General features: G+C 43.9%; 1 long non-coding RNA gene across 1 annotated transcript in view; it reads right to left on the bottom strand.

The window, feature by feature from the left end:
- Nucleotides 1-1,753: 1,753 nt before the first annotated feature.
- LOC142409821 (uncharacterized) overlaps nt 1,754-17,879 on the bottom strand; it is a 71,820-nt gene continuing 55,694 nt past the window's right edge. The window contains exon 3 of the long non-coding RNA XR_012775785.1: nt 1,754-1,771. This is a non-coding gene — a long non-coding RNA (uncharacterized LOC142409821). The remainder of the gene's footprint in view (nt 1,772-17,879) is intronic.

The following is a 17,879-nucleotide window of genomic DNA, read 5'->3' as shown; positions in this document are numbered from 1 at the left end:
CACAAATTTTTAGTCTAAATAAATTAGACAGGCAGAAAGTTGATGAAATTTTTATTTCAGAATAGGTAAGGGTTCCGATCCACAAAGATGTTCCTACACTTCATTCCTATTTATTTCAACAGGAATCAAGCTACAAAGTATTCTTTGCAGATTTGGGCTTAAGTAACTTGTCCAGTGTTGTTACGGAAATCTGAGAGAACCCAGCTCTTGCACGTGTCGGTTCAGAGCCTTAACTGCAAGAGCAGATCTTTTTCCTGAGCAAGTCATGTCCAGCATACCAGAACTGCAGAAATCCTGTGAACACTCGAGTGCTAGCGTGGACTCCTGCAGAGCAAATCTGAGCCTTCTGACAATTTTCTCTGTTAACTTTTAGAGACCCCACAGGAGCAGTCTGCGAGTCCCAAAAGAGCCACCAGTTATAAAGCACTGTCCTCTGTGCTCCAGAGCCCATTTACAGCTGCCTCTGGTCTGCCCCAGTGTTGAAAGCTGCACAAGACATGCAGGCTGCTCGACGTGCCTGGCAGGCACCAGGCCCAGACACTTCTGCCTGAACTGATTTTTGAGCCTTCCTCCCACAGGTGAGCAGCAATCACAGGAAATAAATTCCCCAGGACCAGCGATGTGTGTAACTATGGGATGGGGAAGTCAGGCCTTTCCAGTCTAACTGGGAGCTCCAAAGCAAGAGGCTTGCATGCTGTCCTGGTCCTCCCTTTCTCTGCAGTGCTAAGCCAAAGGGATTGTAGTCCCCTATAGCTGCCATAAGGGGCAAGGAGAAAGTTGATAGTTTTAGTAGCCATTTAAGATGTCATCCACCAATACCTGCATCCAGTTTAAATCCATGCAGAACAAGGACAGCCCAAGCAGAGGTATATGCACAGGTTTAATAAGGTGATTGACTATGTAAATGCAGGGGAGGAGGAATTATTATGAAAGGCAACAGGAGACCTGGATTTTCATTTGTTGTATAGTTGAAGCTCCTCTTCCTCCTCCCCAGTGTGCATAGACCAGGACTCCACTACACTGGTGCTGTAAAACATGGGACTAAGTAACAGTTATTCCCCTCAAAAATTCAGAGCCTAAGTAGTTTTTCCCTAGCAAAGAACATCACAGTCCATAGAAGCCTCTGTTTTCCTCAGCTGCACTGAGGAAACCCTGAGCCTGTCTGGTTTTCCAGGTCACTTTTCTGCGTTGCCCTGAAGCAGATGGAGAAGGGGCTGAGACTCACAGAGCTTTACAGACATCACTTCACAGCACCAAGGAGACAGGTACTGTCCTTGGGGAGTCAATGGAACCCCAGAGGCCCAGAAGTTTTCAAGACAAAGTATGTAAAAATCTTCCTGCTGGTTCAGATGGCCTGTGGATCAGAGCCTTACGGCCCTACCCCACGCCTCAGCTCCCAGACGGCAGGGCCGAGGAGCAATCCCAGAACTCCCAGCCCCCATTAATGCCTGTGAAACTTAAAGATTTGCAGAGTTTACTTGCAAAGCCTTTTAGAAGCAGAGACGAGTAAACAAGAGTGAAAAGTTAAACAAAGGAAATACATTTATGCTTGTACTGTTTTCAAGTTTATGCAAACAATCCATTTCTAAAGCTGTCACTGACACTCCTGGCACGTTCTCATTCCTCAGCTCAGAGTCATGTTGGAAACTGAAATCACAAGCATTTCTGAGATGCTTTGGGCAAAATACCTCCCTCAGCTCCACCAGGCGAAAATCAGTGAAGTCCACTGCAGCCACGGAGCCACAGCAACATCCTTGTGCACTGATTGATTCTGGAAGAAGAGGGAGAAAAGTTTGAACTTCTCTGGCCACAGTGGCTATGGAAGAAGTTGGTATAGAGTTAGCCAAATGAATTATGAAGATCAGTTGAAGAAATAACAGCAGGAAACCATCAAGCAGAGCGGGAATTAGAAAATATTACTTTCTAGCTGGTCAGGCAGTAAGTGGATCTGCCATAAATGTAACCTTTTGCTCATGACTTGACTCAGGAGAAGGAGACATGGACAGCCTGCTCTCCACCAGCACAGCTCACCCAGCTCCACGTAGGGAGGGAGGGCACTCTGCTAGACCCAAGCGCTACCGTGAGAGTCAGTGCAGTGTGTTGATTTCTCTGGTAGCTGCTCAGGGACATTTTCCTGCCCAAGTTAATTCACCTCTGGAAGTTGGATTCTGCAAACTGCACAGCATCCAGTACAGGGGGGTATGGAGGGATGGGGTTCCCATTTGGAGAGATAGGGTCGTCCTCCCAGCAACCCTGAGTGCCGCAGAAGAGCTTTGCTTCTGCCTTTTAACGGTAGGATTGGCGGGGAGTGGGGCCAGGGAAGCATCCAGGGCCTGACTCCTCCCCAGCCTCCCCATGCAGCCTTACACAGTAAAGGGGAAGCAGTCCCTCTGCCAGTTTTCACAGCAAAAATAAAGGGCCACTTTCTGCACTGGCTTCCAGGGTTAGAGTCCGCTGAGGTCAGCAAAGCCACAGTTTCCCAAACTATGTCTCAAAAAGTGGCATGGGTTTATTTCAAAGTGAAAGCATGCACATTCATGACAGGCAGCACAAGCTGTCTTCAGCTAGAAGATGGCACAGTTGCTATTCAGACGCCTCCTCACCCTTTTTCCTCCCCTCCATTCAGCTGCACGAGACAGCACGTTTAACAGCTGATCCATCTGGAGGAGAGCCTACAAAGTTAATTTCTAGCTTTGAGATGGTTACTGGTAATTGTAGGTAATTTCAAATATAATTGCAATTGAGTTGAAAAAGCTCTGTTTGCAATGTTTATGCTCATCACTCTAATTTAAGACCTAGAATGCTGGATACGCTGCTCTTCACTACACACCCATTTTTCATCTTCCTGATTTTACCACTAGTGATCATAAAAACAGCCCCAGCAAACCACAGTCTGCAATGCAAGACAAATGTTTGAAAAGTTGCATATAAAGTTTCAAGCAAAGCTGCTTGAAGGTTAACGACGGAACATGTTAATGATTATCAAATAGACAAGGAAAGCCGCAAAACGCTTCGAACACAGAAATGCAAGAGCCCCTCAAAATAAATGGTGGCTAACCTTGTTTAGAATAATACTTCTCTTCAAAGAAATGGAACTGTTGCATGTCGCAAATATGTCCACATGTCGTTTTAATACAGGAATAATTACCCATGGCATGTTTGTTAGTGGAAAAAGCAAAGGTCTCCTATTACTTACACATAATAAAACCTGCATTGTTTACCATGAATGAGTTATATGAGAATGGTAATAAATAAGTGTTGTAACAAACTTTGGTGCCCAGGCCTACAAACTGTTCTTAATATCTGCAGTTTGGTAGCACCTAGAGGCCCCTGGTAAGATCTGCGATGCTGAGCCTGCTGCAGAGTAAGAAACTGTCCCTCTTCTGAAACACGTAAAAGACGGAATAGGTAGAGTAAAAAGATTCAAACCACTGAGCAGGGTGACTCAAAACACGCAAGTATTTCCAGAAAGCACATCAGAGAGGGACACACTGCAGGTGGCCCTTCTGCGCCCTCCATGATGTGCCTTGTGTGCAGCCATGTGGGTGGAAAGCAGGGAGGGGACAGAGCAAAACCAAAGGTTGCGCTTTTGGCACTGGATAGATATTAGCAAAGAGACTGCAGTATGCAGAGCTACTCGTATGTGCAACTGCTCACAGACTGGGGACTCTTACGTGACCGTTTTAAAAGCTAGGCTACACCCTTGAAGTTAAAACCAACAGCTGTGTGCTGGCTTATATACACTTAAAATATCTGATTTTTAAAAAATACATTTGGCTTTCTATCGTTGACAAAACTGCTTTGTAGTTTTAAGATCTTTAGTGGCTAAAGTCATATCTGCCAAATCTGTGCATGTATCAGAGTATCTCTAGCCATATCTCTATCCATAGCTAATCTCTGTGAACATGTGCCTGCTTGAAAAAAAAAATCAAACCAAAAACCTTAGCTTGCTATATTCTCTACTCAACAAACCAAGACAGTTAAAGGAACTATTTAAAGTTGGAACTACTCAGGAAATGATTTGTTTTCCTATGAAAAATTTAGAGGAAAATGAAAAAAAAAAATCCTTTTCCTCAACATTTTCCTACTTTTTGTTTTAAAATGAAAAAGTGTCTTTTCTTAAACTGTTTTTGTTGGGTTTTGGCAGCCATTGAACCATTTGAAAACTGTTGCAACAGAAAATTATCCAGCCAGCTCTACTGAGAGCATCAATCCTGTGAAGATTTGAGTACTTGCTTATTTTAATGCAACCCACAAAGGTAAGCCTCTTTGCAGAACTAGGTTTGAAATGCTGTACTTAAAAAAACTATATGTAACATATCTGAAGCAAACTTAAAAACCTTGCTTTAGTAATGAAATGGACTTATTTTAACTTCACAGTAAGTTGCTTTATATAGAGAAGGATGCAGCTGTGGGATTACTGGTAGACGCTACACACAGTTTGTAGCTGTGCACCACTTGACCCAAGACAGATGTCGCTCCAGGCAGTGTTAGCTGCTCCTTCATTCACCCCAAGAAATGCAGGCCCATTTTCCTACTTATTTCTGTTTCTTCACTTGAAGAATAAGGAGTTTAGGACAATTTAAGACCATCACCTTAGGCTCTAGTAAAGTCCCAGTTACTCCTTGTTGGGTGGAAGGGTTTACTAAAGATAAGGGGCTTTAAGGAAAAACAAATGAACAAACCAAAAGAGAACAATTCAAGCAAATGAGTTTCATGGCAACCTTGCAAATCAGCAAGGCTCCTCCAGACTTATGCAGGAGAAAGCCCAAATGCTTGCTCCAAAGTAACGCCCCGCTCATCACAGGCACCAGCGAGCTCAGCCCTTCCCCAGCCACTTGGCTTGACATGTTAGACCCACAACCCCACCCAACAACCTGGTAAATGTGGAAAAAGGAAAAGCTGAATGATTTACACTCAGGAGTAATGTTGGTGGCCACCAGGACTCCAGATTCATCAGCAGAAAGTCCCTCACCACTTCACTGTCACTGAACTCCAGTTCCTGCTCTGCAGGAGTCAGGGGCCAGCAGACAGCAACCATGCAACGGGACTGAAGCCTCCAGCTCCTGACGACTATTTCCACTCTGTTCTTTCAGACTTGCAAAGTTTTTGCTGTGCTATCTGTGACTATAACATCATATAAGGCTTTACTGAGGAGGCAAAATAATAGGGGGGCCTCAGAAACATGATAATCAAAGGCAGCTGCATGCAAGACATTACACTCTAGCTCTAAGAATAAGCATTAATTGTTTGCATGGGTCAAAAAAATTAGCTCCCATGAAAAATGAATATCAATTGAAGCCTAATGAGAGGCTGGTTAAACATAGCAGAGAAATAACAGTAAGGGAGAAAAATTCAAGACCCTGATTCTGAGTGCCTGGAGTAACCAAAATGGATGGTGAAACTGAGACAATGAAGTCTGATCCTAAGGAGCTCAACTGGTGATGTTTATTAGTTCAGTTCATGGGTCACCTTCATGTTATTTAAGGGTGTCTAGAAATGCCTGCAGTGTTATTCAAGTTGAAAGGGCACAAGGACCACTGAGGTAAATCGGAGTCTTTCCCTGGGAGGACTCTGGAACAGGTTAGCAAGAAAAAATATGGAAAAGGGATTTTTCTTGCCAATATTGTGCATACTGAATGCCCCAGAAATATCCCTCTGAGAACACAGAAAGCAGTGCTTTGAGTGGACTGTCTTCAGCGCACCAATTTGTTTTCCCCCTTTATAGTACATGCTGTCTTCCCATGCAGGCTGAAGGCACTTCTGCATAACCTGTGATCCAAAGAATAATCTCAATCCATCCACAGGGGTCTAAGTAAAACAGAGAAAAAACAGCTAGAGCTAACCCACCACCTCAGTTCACATCTTTGCCCAGGCTGGCATTGTGTTTAGCCCACAGTGATAAACTTGGTTGCAAAATTGTCAAAACAAATTTGAAGCTCCCAACCCGCCAAGCACTCATAAGTACAAAAGAAAGGCAGAAGGGATCAAAGTCAGAAGGATAAAATGAACCCACTGTAAGGGGTACACCTCTTGCCCTTCTAAGCTACAACAGCACACTAAAACGCAGGGCAAAAGTATCCCACCCCAGAAACTGCTGCTACTTCTGCCAAAGGCTGGTACACCAGCAAATATAAGACTGCACTCCTTGATCTCTGGGTAGCAATTAGACCTGAAAGATGGTCTCATGTTATGCCCTTTAGCATCCCAGCATGGTTGAGAGAGCAGCAGCTCAGGAGTCCCAATGTGCCTTGCTAAGCAGCATCTTGCTTTGGTGAGAGGGGGCTGACGGCACCACAATACCACGAGATGAAAAACAGTCTCCTCTTCATGTGTGCGTAAGTTAGGATCTGTCAGCCATATGCCTGGGAGGCAGCTGGCAGAGGACAATCTGATATCATGCACCATTTCAGTGAGATGTTACTCTTCCTTGATGGAGAAGGATGAAACCAGCCAGGGAACTCGTTCTTCTCATGAAACCTTCCCATTTCAGTTCTGCCATTTGGTCTGTAAAAGAGGGAATGGGTAATGGATGGGTAATCCCCAAGGAGCACCAGCCAAGTTCCCAGACTTATTTTTCAAATGCTTTGCATTTCACTGTGCAAGTTGGAATACCAGAAAAAAGACCTTTCTTGGTAGCTGTTCTTCTATTCCTGGAACTTGGCAAAGAGACACTCAGTGATGCTAGAGATGCTCTAGTGTTCCACAGGCTAACAAGCAACGCAAAATACTTGGAAAAAATGCAGCAAATGCAGGGCCAAGGAAAAATATTTCTGGCGACGAAAATCAACCCTAACCTTTTTAAAATGCATGTCAACAACAGTTTTGTTTATTATTACCAACTATAGTCCTGCTGATACTTTTGAGCTAAGAACTGTTTCTGATTCATATTTCATCTGTGTTGTTCTGCATCACAAACCTCCATCCTTTTGCCTACTGCTCCAGTGAGGAAACTTAACTCTAGCATTTAACAATTCATCCATTGTATTTAGGATCCTCTATTCATCTTGAATCACTTGGAAAAAAATATAACCTTAATCTCAATAACTTGCACTCAGATTTTGCTGTTTATTGAAATTTTCCAGTGTATTGCATAAATACACTTGAATTATAGATTTGATTTTAGCTGATCCCTGTACCTATTAATCCAGATATTTGTATTTGCTGTGTACTTTGAGTCACCTGATGTAGTTACTGTTTCTGATTCAGTGACTGAAGCTATATAAATAGAAGGCTCTTTCCAAAACTCCTACAATTTGATTCTTTCTCTGAAGTCGCATTAGTACCTGTATTGGCAAGTATTTCATTTCTGGGCACTGTCTTCTAAAAATTCATTCATTTGAAAGACTGAAAAGCAAAAAGTGATGCAATTCCTGGCTAATCAAATTAAAGACCTGTGTTTGAACATAAGCTTTCTGTCCTGAGGAACCCTATTTAAAATGACATTTTAAAAAAATCTGCATTTAGGCTTCAAAATCGAGCACTGCCAATTAAGAAAAGCAGGTATCATCTCACTACAGCTCTCTTGTGCTTAGGTCTCACAATGGGGTCTTTAATTACGGCATCATTTCAGACCATTTTTACATATCTTATTCACACACAGCGAACAGTGCTGAATGAATGAGCGGCTATTCAATATTTCGCTCCCCCCTCACTATGCACTATGTCTCTCTATGCCTTCTTTTGCAACCCAAACTCTGCTCCAAAGGCAGGACTAATAATTTCTCTCTAGGTTTTCCTAAAGAGAATTTCAATGTAATATATGAGTCCTTGCCCAATATTAATCAATTACTGTTCACCCTGCAAAATGGGAAAGTGGTACACTTCCCCTTTTATAGGCAAGGAGCTGAGGCACAGAAAGGAGGTCAAAAGTGCCCATTAATTTTCAGAGCCCAATTCGATATGCCTTGGACATGATTATTCACGGTACTTAGCATTATATACTACTTTATGCATTCAACATACTGCTCTTGTTGAATAAAGTGGCTGCTGGTGGTCCTTTGCACTTCTGCATATCAAATTTGTAGGATCGTAAGTCAGGGACGCAGGAGGTGAGCAGCATACAAACAGTGACCCCCAGGAAACATCCCATTAGGGGACGGCCCCACCTAGGAACACAGAAGCCCCATTTTCCCAGGCAGCATTACAACACCTTAATTTTGGGACCATCCAGTTCGTCATTCATCACACAATTCCCAGTTGCTGCACCAGCAGAGAAAGGAATCTCGCAGACAATAATCACATTACTCGGAGAACGGGAATTGTTCATACAGACAGTTCTCCTATTTACAAAACAAGGCAGTGGTCCAACGGTAAAATAGCTTGTGGAGATACAATTAAAGGTCTCCATCCCATTGCAGATGTACAGGGGGGTTGCATCAAGGGCAGCTTTATGCTGCTATTTTCTTCACAGTCTGGAGAGTTGATACAAGGAAAGTTTTGGGTTGGCCCTTCAGACTTGCAGTAAAACGTGCTCAATTTTCCTGAGGGGATGGGTTTGTGTGTAGGATATGAGGCTGTTAAGAGACACAGTGCTGAGGCCGTTGAGCAACTGTGTACCTGGGCTTGTGCCAGTGCCTATTGAGGAAAAGTCATGTGAGACGATGTATTTCTAGCTGAGTCTTAAAAACTTCCGGGGATGAAGATTCCCTCCTTTCCCCCTCCACTAGCAGCCTGTTCCAGTGCTGCACTCCATCCCAGGAAAAATGTCTTCCCTGATGTCCAACGTGAACCTCCTGTACAGCAATCTGTGGCCATCGCCCCTTATTGTATCACCTGTCACTGCCAAGAAAGTTTGATCCCATCATCTTCGTAGCTGCCCTTCAAACAGTTGTATTAAATCTCCTCCTACTGTCCTCTTTGCTTGGCCTCAACCCTGAAAGAAGCCAGGACTTTCTGTACCTTCTCTAGGGTCCAGATATACTCTTGGCCCAGAACAGAAGGCCCTGCTTCTTTCAGGGTTAAGGCCAAGCACCTGTACAACCATCCCAGAGCTCCCATCTGAGCTGCAAGCTGAAGTTTCCCTTCCATGTAGGCAGCTGGGGAGGGTTCTTGACCTCTTTGATATGGACTGGGGACACAGCCAGAGTCGGCATCAACAGAGGAAAATTCACATCAATGTTTTCTTTGAGAGCAGAAAAGGCAAACATAGTCTCTGATGTGTAACTTAAGTGCACTTCTGTGCTGTAAGATCTTTCAGGCTCTAGCATACAGGCAGAGCGATGAAGGAACACAGAGCGCGTTCCCAAGACCACGAGCAGGCAGAGACACCATCCTCACCATCCTGTTAACCACTGAAAAACTAAAAAGGACCAAAAAAGCTGCTTTCTCCAGGTACAGTTACATTCTGGGAAACAAAACGAGAGGCATCCAGGCAGGGAGGGAGTTTAGCCCAGGTACAATAAGAGAAAAGGCTGAGCTGGCTGTGGCAGTTAACCTCTGACAGACAGTCTGTAATATACCTGACACAGAAAACAAACCAGGTGGTGCCACTGCTCGGAAAATACAGACGCGCAGTGGGGGGGACTGGGAGTAGAGGAGGGGGAGAGAGGGAAAACATGAGCAGGGGAAAACGGAGAGGGCAGGAGTCGTTAACCCCTGATAGCAAGTATAAAGTATTTTACTCCCCATCTCATTCATTAGACCGCGTCAACTCCAGAAGGACTACATCCATTCCCGCACATAAATCTAGCAAGTTTCTCTTTTAAAAAGGCCAGACACTGTCTTTGCCATGGCAATCCAGCTGTCTGGCCGGCTGCCTGCCCTGCAAACAGGACCACGAAAGCTCAGCTTTCTAAGATGGGGGCAGCTCTCTCCCAGGGGCTCCCTGAGCCCTCTGCTCAGCACTGCCACTTGCCCGCTGCCTCCCTGCAGCCCAGGGAAGCGGGACGTCCCCAGGGGACAGCGCGGTCCTGTCCCTCTGGTTGGGGATGCCAGCCCACAGGCAGGAGCAGCTCTCATCCCTACCCAGCAGAGACCTCAGGGAGGCAAAGGCGTTCAGCAAGCTCCGCAGCATAAGCAAAGCGCTAATTCGCAGGTCAGAAGAGCTCCAGAGCACCTCCAGAGCACCTCCAGAGCACCTTTTGGATGACTAACTTCATCGATCGTTCGGCATCAGGGCTCCAGCATGGTCCTCTCAGGCATCTGACCACAGGAGAGATATGATGCAGGACAAAATGGAGATCCTCTCTGCAGAGCCACATCCTTAACAACCCTAAGGACCAAATCTCATTTATTACCCATGCTTAAATCAGGGTACAATGTTGAGAGAAAGGAATGATGCTGAATAGCTTGCATCTGCTGCTGGTTTCAAGCATTGGAACAGGCTGCCCAGGGAAGTGGTTGAGTCACCATCCCTGGAAGTATTTAAAAGACATTTGGCTGAGGTGCTTAGGGACATGGTGTAGTGGTGGGCTTGGCAGTGTTAGGTTTATGGTTGGACTTGATGATCTTAAAGGTCTTTTCCAACCTATACGGTTCTGTGATTCTGTGATTCTGTGATTTGGAGCTTATCTCCGGGCTTCCAGCTCGAGGGGCTCATAATCTCGGACACAGAGGACCCCATCCTGTCCCATTTTTAAAAGTTGCTCAAATCAGTAACCGCCTGAGTAAAGCTTTAGGAAATGTAGGAAACAGTTCTGTCCTCGAAATCTAACCTGAATTTAGATTAAAAAGCTAACGATTCCAATAAAAGAACAAGGGCACAAACCTGACCTATTTTTAACACATCTGTCTATGGTTAAACAACATTGTTTTTCTTTGTGAGAACTTAGTAACATCAGGAAAGTTGGAGAGCCTTCCTTGAGCTGAGGTATTACAGGGCATCTTGTATACCTTGGCATTGTGTGGCTTTCCAGGACATCATTTTAACACCTCACAAATCAGACTTTACGGGCATTCTTCTACCATAAATCCATTGCAAAGCAAACACAAAAATTACTACATGTAGCCAGGTAAACTGCACAGAAGATCACCCGCGAGCAGAGCATGGTATGGACCATAAAACATTTGTGGTGTTTTATGATGGCAAAATTTCTTTTAGGGCCTGATCCAGTCCTCTTTGAAGTCAAACGGAGTCTTTCCATTGACATCAGAGGGTGTGGGATTTGTCTCACGGCAACTTATACCAATGAGAACAATATTTTGCTCTGAAGTCATTCCTTTCTGCCATGGATGTTTTGAAAACAGCCCGTCACCTGACAATACACCCTGAAGGTACTGACAGTCCATGTGTTTTCATTATTTAAAAATGAGACTTGGTAATGGGCTCAGCTGTTTAGGGAAGGTAATATTTTTCTTAAGTACGCCTACTATAAAGTAAATTAGCAAAATCTTCTTCGAGCTGTAACTGAAACATAAGGGCACAGCTGCCCTGGAGGAGTACAAGGGCTCCCAATGTAAACTCCACTGATATCATCACCATCAGAAGGTCATAAAATTGATTGATTATAAATACAGTCCTCATTTGTTTACAGCTTGCATTTTTGGATCCTGGGTAATTAGCACATTAGCAATCTCTCAAAGTGAGCGCTTACAGGTGCCGCTCCGGGATAGCCAAAGTGGAAAACTGCACAAGAGGAGCCTAATTTTCCTTAAACAATTGCAGGATGGATGCATTAGGATGGAGGGGAGAAATGTCAGTTATGTAAGTGTTTAGCTACTTGATCACACCTACCCAGGAGCCAAGGGCGTAAGAGGGCATTAAAATGACCTGTTAATTTCCTTCAAGTAAGGTAAGGTAGCACCCAAAAAATGAGAGACATGTCAGCAATGTGAGGGAGATATCCTCTTTGTGAAGCCTGCGGCCGCGCAAGTCTTTTAAGATTCTTTTCCCTCCACACAAGCCAACAAAGGAAGATAAAGATCACCCTATTTGTGGTAACTGGTACTTAGTTCCTTTTAGTTACACTTAAAATAAACTCTCTTTTAGTTCTCCAAAGGTTTCAGCCTTCAGACACACCACTACCGAGCCGTAAGCCAGCCACCTTCCTCTCAGCCCGTCTTGGCTCCAAGTTCATGACTACTCTGTGCACGCAGGACATTAAACTTTAAAGTCACGTTTTATTTGTACAGCTGGATGCATCAGGTTTATGCTTATTGTCTAATTAGCCAGCTAAACCACTTTTGAAAGGGTTTTAATGCTTTACCCCCAGTGAGATCTCTGTAGTGAGTGTGTGTTGAAATGCTAATGGAGACAAAGAATTCCTTTTTGTAGGAATTTGCAGTATTTTGGATACATCTCGTGGGCCAAGTCTTCAGCTGCTATGGCTTTGGGGGAGTGAGTCAGGCTATTCCCAATTACAGACGTTGAAGGACTCCTGAAATTTAATGGGATAGTAGAGAAGCTATTCACTAATGTTCTTGTTTTAAGATGGTTTAAAACTCTATAGCTGATTTCCAGATTTTTGCTGTCTTCCACAGAAGTTTGTTAGAAATGCCTCCTATAGTTGGAACAAGATAACAGCTACGGGATTCACCAACCCGTATGCAATATATGCCGTGGCATTTACACGATTTTACAGATTAATTCTTTCAAAACATTTCTGCTGGCATTACTTGCTGCAGAAGTAATTTAGAAATCTCATACCAACATTTTTTTCATCCATGAAACATGAGTGGCAAGTGAGCAAAAAGTTAAGTCGCTGGCATATCCTGAGTAGCTGCTAATACCTGTTCATTAGAAAAGAGATCTTGCTTTACATTTTGGGGGGTATTTCTGTTAATGCTAACAGTGTTCTTCAATGGAAATATTTTGGAGAAGAACTGCCTCTTCTTACGTATTTGTATAAGCTATAGCAAAAAGCAACCCGAGAAGTGCCTCTAAACATTACAACAACACTGGTAGTAAATAATGCTAATAACCCTTAATTATGTGCCTTACTTAATTCCTGTTTCCAGGTGCCATGAATATAACAATCTAAATGATAGCAAATTAGCTTTAAAAATGTTAATAGAAAGTTGCTTAGTGCTGAAGGATGTTTTTTGCCATTCTGACAGGCGGGGAACTTCTCCATTAAGATTCCTCTCCAGCCCAATTGAATCCACAGGTCACCCATTCACTTTTTAGACCCTCACACCTCCACACACCCAGAGACCCATTTTCAATGTAAGGCAATAACATTTCAGTTGCTTTACTCCTCAGGTTTGTTTCATTTGGGTGACTGAATCTTCCTTATACATTTGCTCGACTCAGCACTAACTCTATACCCATCGGTATACACAGCAGCCAACCCCTGAGCTTGGCTCATTTCAAATCTGCTTTGAGTTCAAGGACGCACAATTTCCCCGTAAGGTTTATCTGAAGACAAACATGACAACTTAAAAAGCAACAACAACAACTGTACAGGTGCAGAATACTACACAATACTCACTTGGTCTGAAGAATTTACTGTTTCACAGTGTTCCCATTTTGGGCGTGATGCCTCCTTATACAACTGTCTCATGACCAAACCAGAGAAGAAAAGATCAAGCAAATTATTCAGTTTCAAACATTTGAAATTGCTAGGATTTTTATACTCAAGGCAGTTGCACTGCTAAGCTCATAAACACAACTTCAGTGGAAAATCGGATGCATTTGATCAGATGGTGTTCCTGTAATGGTGATGACCCACCAACATGAGCACAGCAGTTTTTGTAGCTGGAAGTGATATTCTTTACTGAACCAACTGATACAAGGAAGGGCAAAAATTGCCAAGAGGAAGAGCTTTTGTTCCTAAAGTTGTCCATTCCCTCCAGCTGCATCACTTGTGCTAACATTATCCCTCCTTTAAAGTTTGCTTCACATATGATCTTTGCAAGCACTAAGTGAAATAGGAGATAAGAGATGAAAAAAACTTATCTTTGCAAAAAACCAGACCATATCTGCAATTTATCCCAGAAATACCTCTGGCTATTCCGAAATTTTTTGCTACCATTCCTCATCATTTGTTTTCTTCACACTGTTGTCTTGCTGCACTTTTGAGGCTGGATGATCACTTAATGTAAATTGTCACCTCCACACTGAAGTCAATGAGTTGAGTTGGTTTATAGCAGTTAAGGATCTAGTTCCTGACAGCTCGATTTTGGCAAAGAAAGGGCTGAACTGTGTTTTGCAAACAAGCAATCCAGTGAACTTCTTTCTTTTTCTCTGTTCATGAACCAACATTGGATTGGTAAGAGATATTTGTTATTCAAGTACTTGTTGGACAGCTTGGATCAACAACAGCTCATTCCAGAAACAGTTCATTTCAATTTCTTGCTGCTCATAGGGTGAGAACTGTCACCTAAATCAGATGGAGCTGATTCTAATCTTTGAGGGGATGAGTAAGCCTTTTAAAAATAGGAGAACAAAGGCTGATGAAGTACAAATATTCTTGTTCACATGTAAATACAAGTACACATACAAAGAACAACCAATTCCCAAACTAGCATGCAAGTAAAAATCTGTCCAGGCATACACAGACAGAGGGTTACCAAGGACCTCAACAGACTCAGTCTGGCAAGCCCAGCTGGACTAAAAAGTATCAAGGGTTGAAGGGATTGTTACAGCCACTCTAATTCAACTTCCGTCCCAATGGCAATGGGATTTCAACCTCCAATTCCTGCACTGACCCACTCAACTGTGGCTGAATTAGAGTATCCTCCCTGCAAGGCTGCTAAGGCTTTCAGTGACGAAGCATTCAAGGCATCCCTTAGTAAAACGCAGCAATGTTTAACTACTCAGTGTTGCTATTTGCTTACATTTTCCTCTTCAGAAATGTTCATCCTCAGGTTCCCACCTATCAGTTCATGTTATTTCTTTCACTGCTACGTTAAAAATCACTGCTGATATCTTTTTGTGATGGCAGACTGCAATCAAGCACACGCTTCACTTCCTCTTTCAACACTTACAGTGACTGTCTCACAATACTTGATTGGCATCTTTTTCTAAACTTTGGATAGTTGAGGTGAGCTTCAGAAAAAATAGCAAATAAAGGTTGAACTTCCTATGAATTTCTTAGGGAGCGTCAGGATGAAAACACTGTCCCTACACTGTACAGTGGTGTCTGCAGGGTTTTCTTACATCTTTTCAAGTATGTAGGCACAGGCAGAAAAACAAGGGATTTTACAAAGCTCTGCCACTTTAACTGCCTTATTAAAATGGCACTTCAGATCCTGCAGCCTCACTTACTACTCTGTATTGCTTCTCTGCTTACACCACTCTCAGGACAGTCTCTTTGGCTTGAGTATGTGAATGGCGAGCCAAACCAAACTGATTTCAGAACATTTTATGAAAATGTTAATATCGCTTTGTTACATTACCAGGCAGATGTGAAGTCTTTCCCACTTGAATTTCGACATCGTGGTGTTGGTGCGTCAGTGTATATGGCCGCATGGAGCCTTATGGTGCTCCTCATAAGACTGCATTGTTAGAGTGATTTTATTGCAAACAAGAGTTTCTACATGCCATCACTGCAACTCTCACCTCATCAAGAGCCAAATGAAGCAACAAGGAAAAATACTAAAAGGAGAAACTAGAAGTGAGCTGGAATTAATTTCACTGAAATAAATATTTTTGTAAAATCAGCTGTACAAGCTAAACTGTTACTACATCATCCAGGAATGAAGATATACTTCTCCAAGTTGCAGATCTTTTCTGTGGATTTTTCTGAACCGATCATGACGCTACATCTTCACCACACTTTCTCTTTGAAAGTAAGGTGTAACATAAAGAACTTATTCTATAGCTTGGGCCATATATAAAAGCTCCTGAGCGCTAGGTTAACTCAAAAGTGGAAACCAAAGTTTCATAAATGGATTATCAGGTACAAAGACTAAATTTTATCTCCAGATAACCACAGGATGCTCGAAGTCCCCTTTGAATTTCATCGCAGGTACCTCCCTTAAACTACCAGAAATGACCAAGATACAAGAAATGACCAAAATACCCGAAATAACCAAGTCAGCTTCTCGCTAGCAACTGAAACCAGGAACTACTCCTAAAGAGGACCTTTCAGCTGGTATAAATCAGGTTATCTGCACAGACACCAAAGGGCCACATAAATTTCTAGCACTGGAGAATCTGTCCTGCACAGATGCAGAGAGCTCCTGCAGAGCTCTCACGCAGAACAGCAGTGGTGTATAATATACAGATTTCAGAAAGCCATCTGGGAATTCCCCACTGTGCCCCTCAACCACGAGGGTTACCCTGTGTTGGCTTAATTTAGCCAATTGTGGTCTCCTCCGTGCAGGGAGAGGACATCCTTCTAAATACATTAGTGACTCACCCCCAGTTATAACCTACCATTGTTGAGAAAATTTGTTGTTTATGTCTGGGGAAGCTGAAAAAGTTTTGCCAAGTGCTTCCTTTGGTAACATCTTACACATTTTAATGTCACAGCTGCTGCCAAGCCACGGGCCCTAATGTCTCCGTAATGATGTATGGCTAGCTAAGCGCATCCAAATCACAAGTGTGCCCTTGAACTATCCGAAGGAGCTGCTGCCTCACTATCCCTCCTGCAGGCATACCAGTCCTCTGCATGTGCCCCCACAACCGATCCATATGCATCTAGCATTTGATAAACACAGGACCAAGCTCTTCTGAGGAGAAAACTCAGAAAAACCTAGGGGCTCTGGCAGTTGTAATTCTCAGACATGTTTTTCCTACACTTTGTTTTTTTAATACAACTGAAAATAATTAATGGCTTCAAGACAAAAAGGAAAGAAATTCTATTTTTCTGGACATACACTATCACAGCCTCGCAGGAGAATTAAGTAAACAAAATCTACTGCGCATTGCTGTAGAAGGGAGAGCACCCAGTCCTGCTTGTGGGAGAGGAAAATGTCACGGAGGTCTGCTCCCTTAGTGCTACTGTTCTGCTGTTCTGCACTTCACCGTGGCCACCATAAGCCATCTTAATCATCTCAAAGTGAACCATCCTGTGTAAGGTTCAAAACGCAAAGAAAACATCACTTTGTTTCTCAAATTGCCCACTAGATCTGCATCAGCACCGGGACCCTTTCACTGTGTCAGGGCCCTGAGGGCACTAATAGACCTTAATGGCCCTGACTAGGCTCCCCTCCACACCCCTGCCCATGGACCCAGGAGCTCAGCCCAAGGCCAGCAGTCCCAGCCTGAGCTAAGTCTGCAGGGTTCAAGCCATCCTAACCAGGAAATAGCCTACGTTGTTCCTGGGGGAAGAGTGGCTGGAAAGCTGCCTGGCAGAGAAGGACCTGGGGGTGTTGGCTGACAGCCGGCTGAATATGAGCCAGCAGTGTGCCCAGGTGGCCAAGAAAGCCAATGGCATCCTGGCTTGTATCAGCAATAGCGTGGCCAGCAGGACTGGGGCAGTGATCGTGCCCCTGTACTGGGCACTGGTGAGGCCGCACCTCGAATGCTGTGTTCAGTGTTGGGCCCCTCACGACAAGAGGGACATTGAGGGGCTGGAACGTGTCCAGAGAAGGGCAACGGAGCTGGGGAAGGGTCTGGAGCACAAGGCTGATGGGCAGCGGCTGAGGGACCTGGGGTTGTTCAGCCTGGAGAAAAGGAGGCTGAGGGGAGACCTCATCGCTCTCTACACCTGCCTGAAAGGAGGCTGTCGAGAGGTGGGGTCGGTCTCTTCTCCCAGGTAACAAGCGATAGGACGAGAGGAAACGGCCTCAAGTTGCGCCAGGGGAGGTTTAGACTGGATATTAGGAAATTTTCCTTCACTGAAAGGGTTGTCAAGCGTTGGAACAGGCTGCCCAGGGAAGTGGTTGAGTCCCCATCCCTGGAGGTATTTAAAAGCCGTTTGGCTGAGGTGCTTAGGGACATGGTGTAGTGGTGGGCTTGGCAGTGTCAGGTTTACGGTTGGACTCGATGATCTTAAAGGTCTTTTCCAACCTATACGATTCTGTGATTCTGTGATTCATGCCACTGACCT

This window comes from Mycteria americana, chromosome 5 (genome assembly GCF_035582795.1).
Source record: "Mycteria americana isolate JAX WOST 10 ecotype Jacksonville Zoo and Gardens chromosome 5, USCA_MyAme_1.0, whole genome shotgun sequence".
Taxonomy (NCBI): Eukaryota; Metazoa; Chordata; class Aves; order Ciconiiformes; family Ciconiidae; genus Mycteria; species Mycteria americana.
This window is presented reverse-complemented; position numbering and strand designations above follow the sequence as displayed.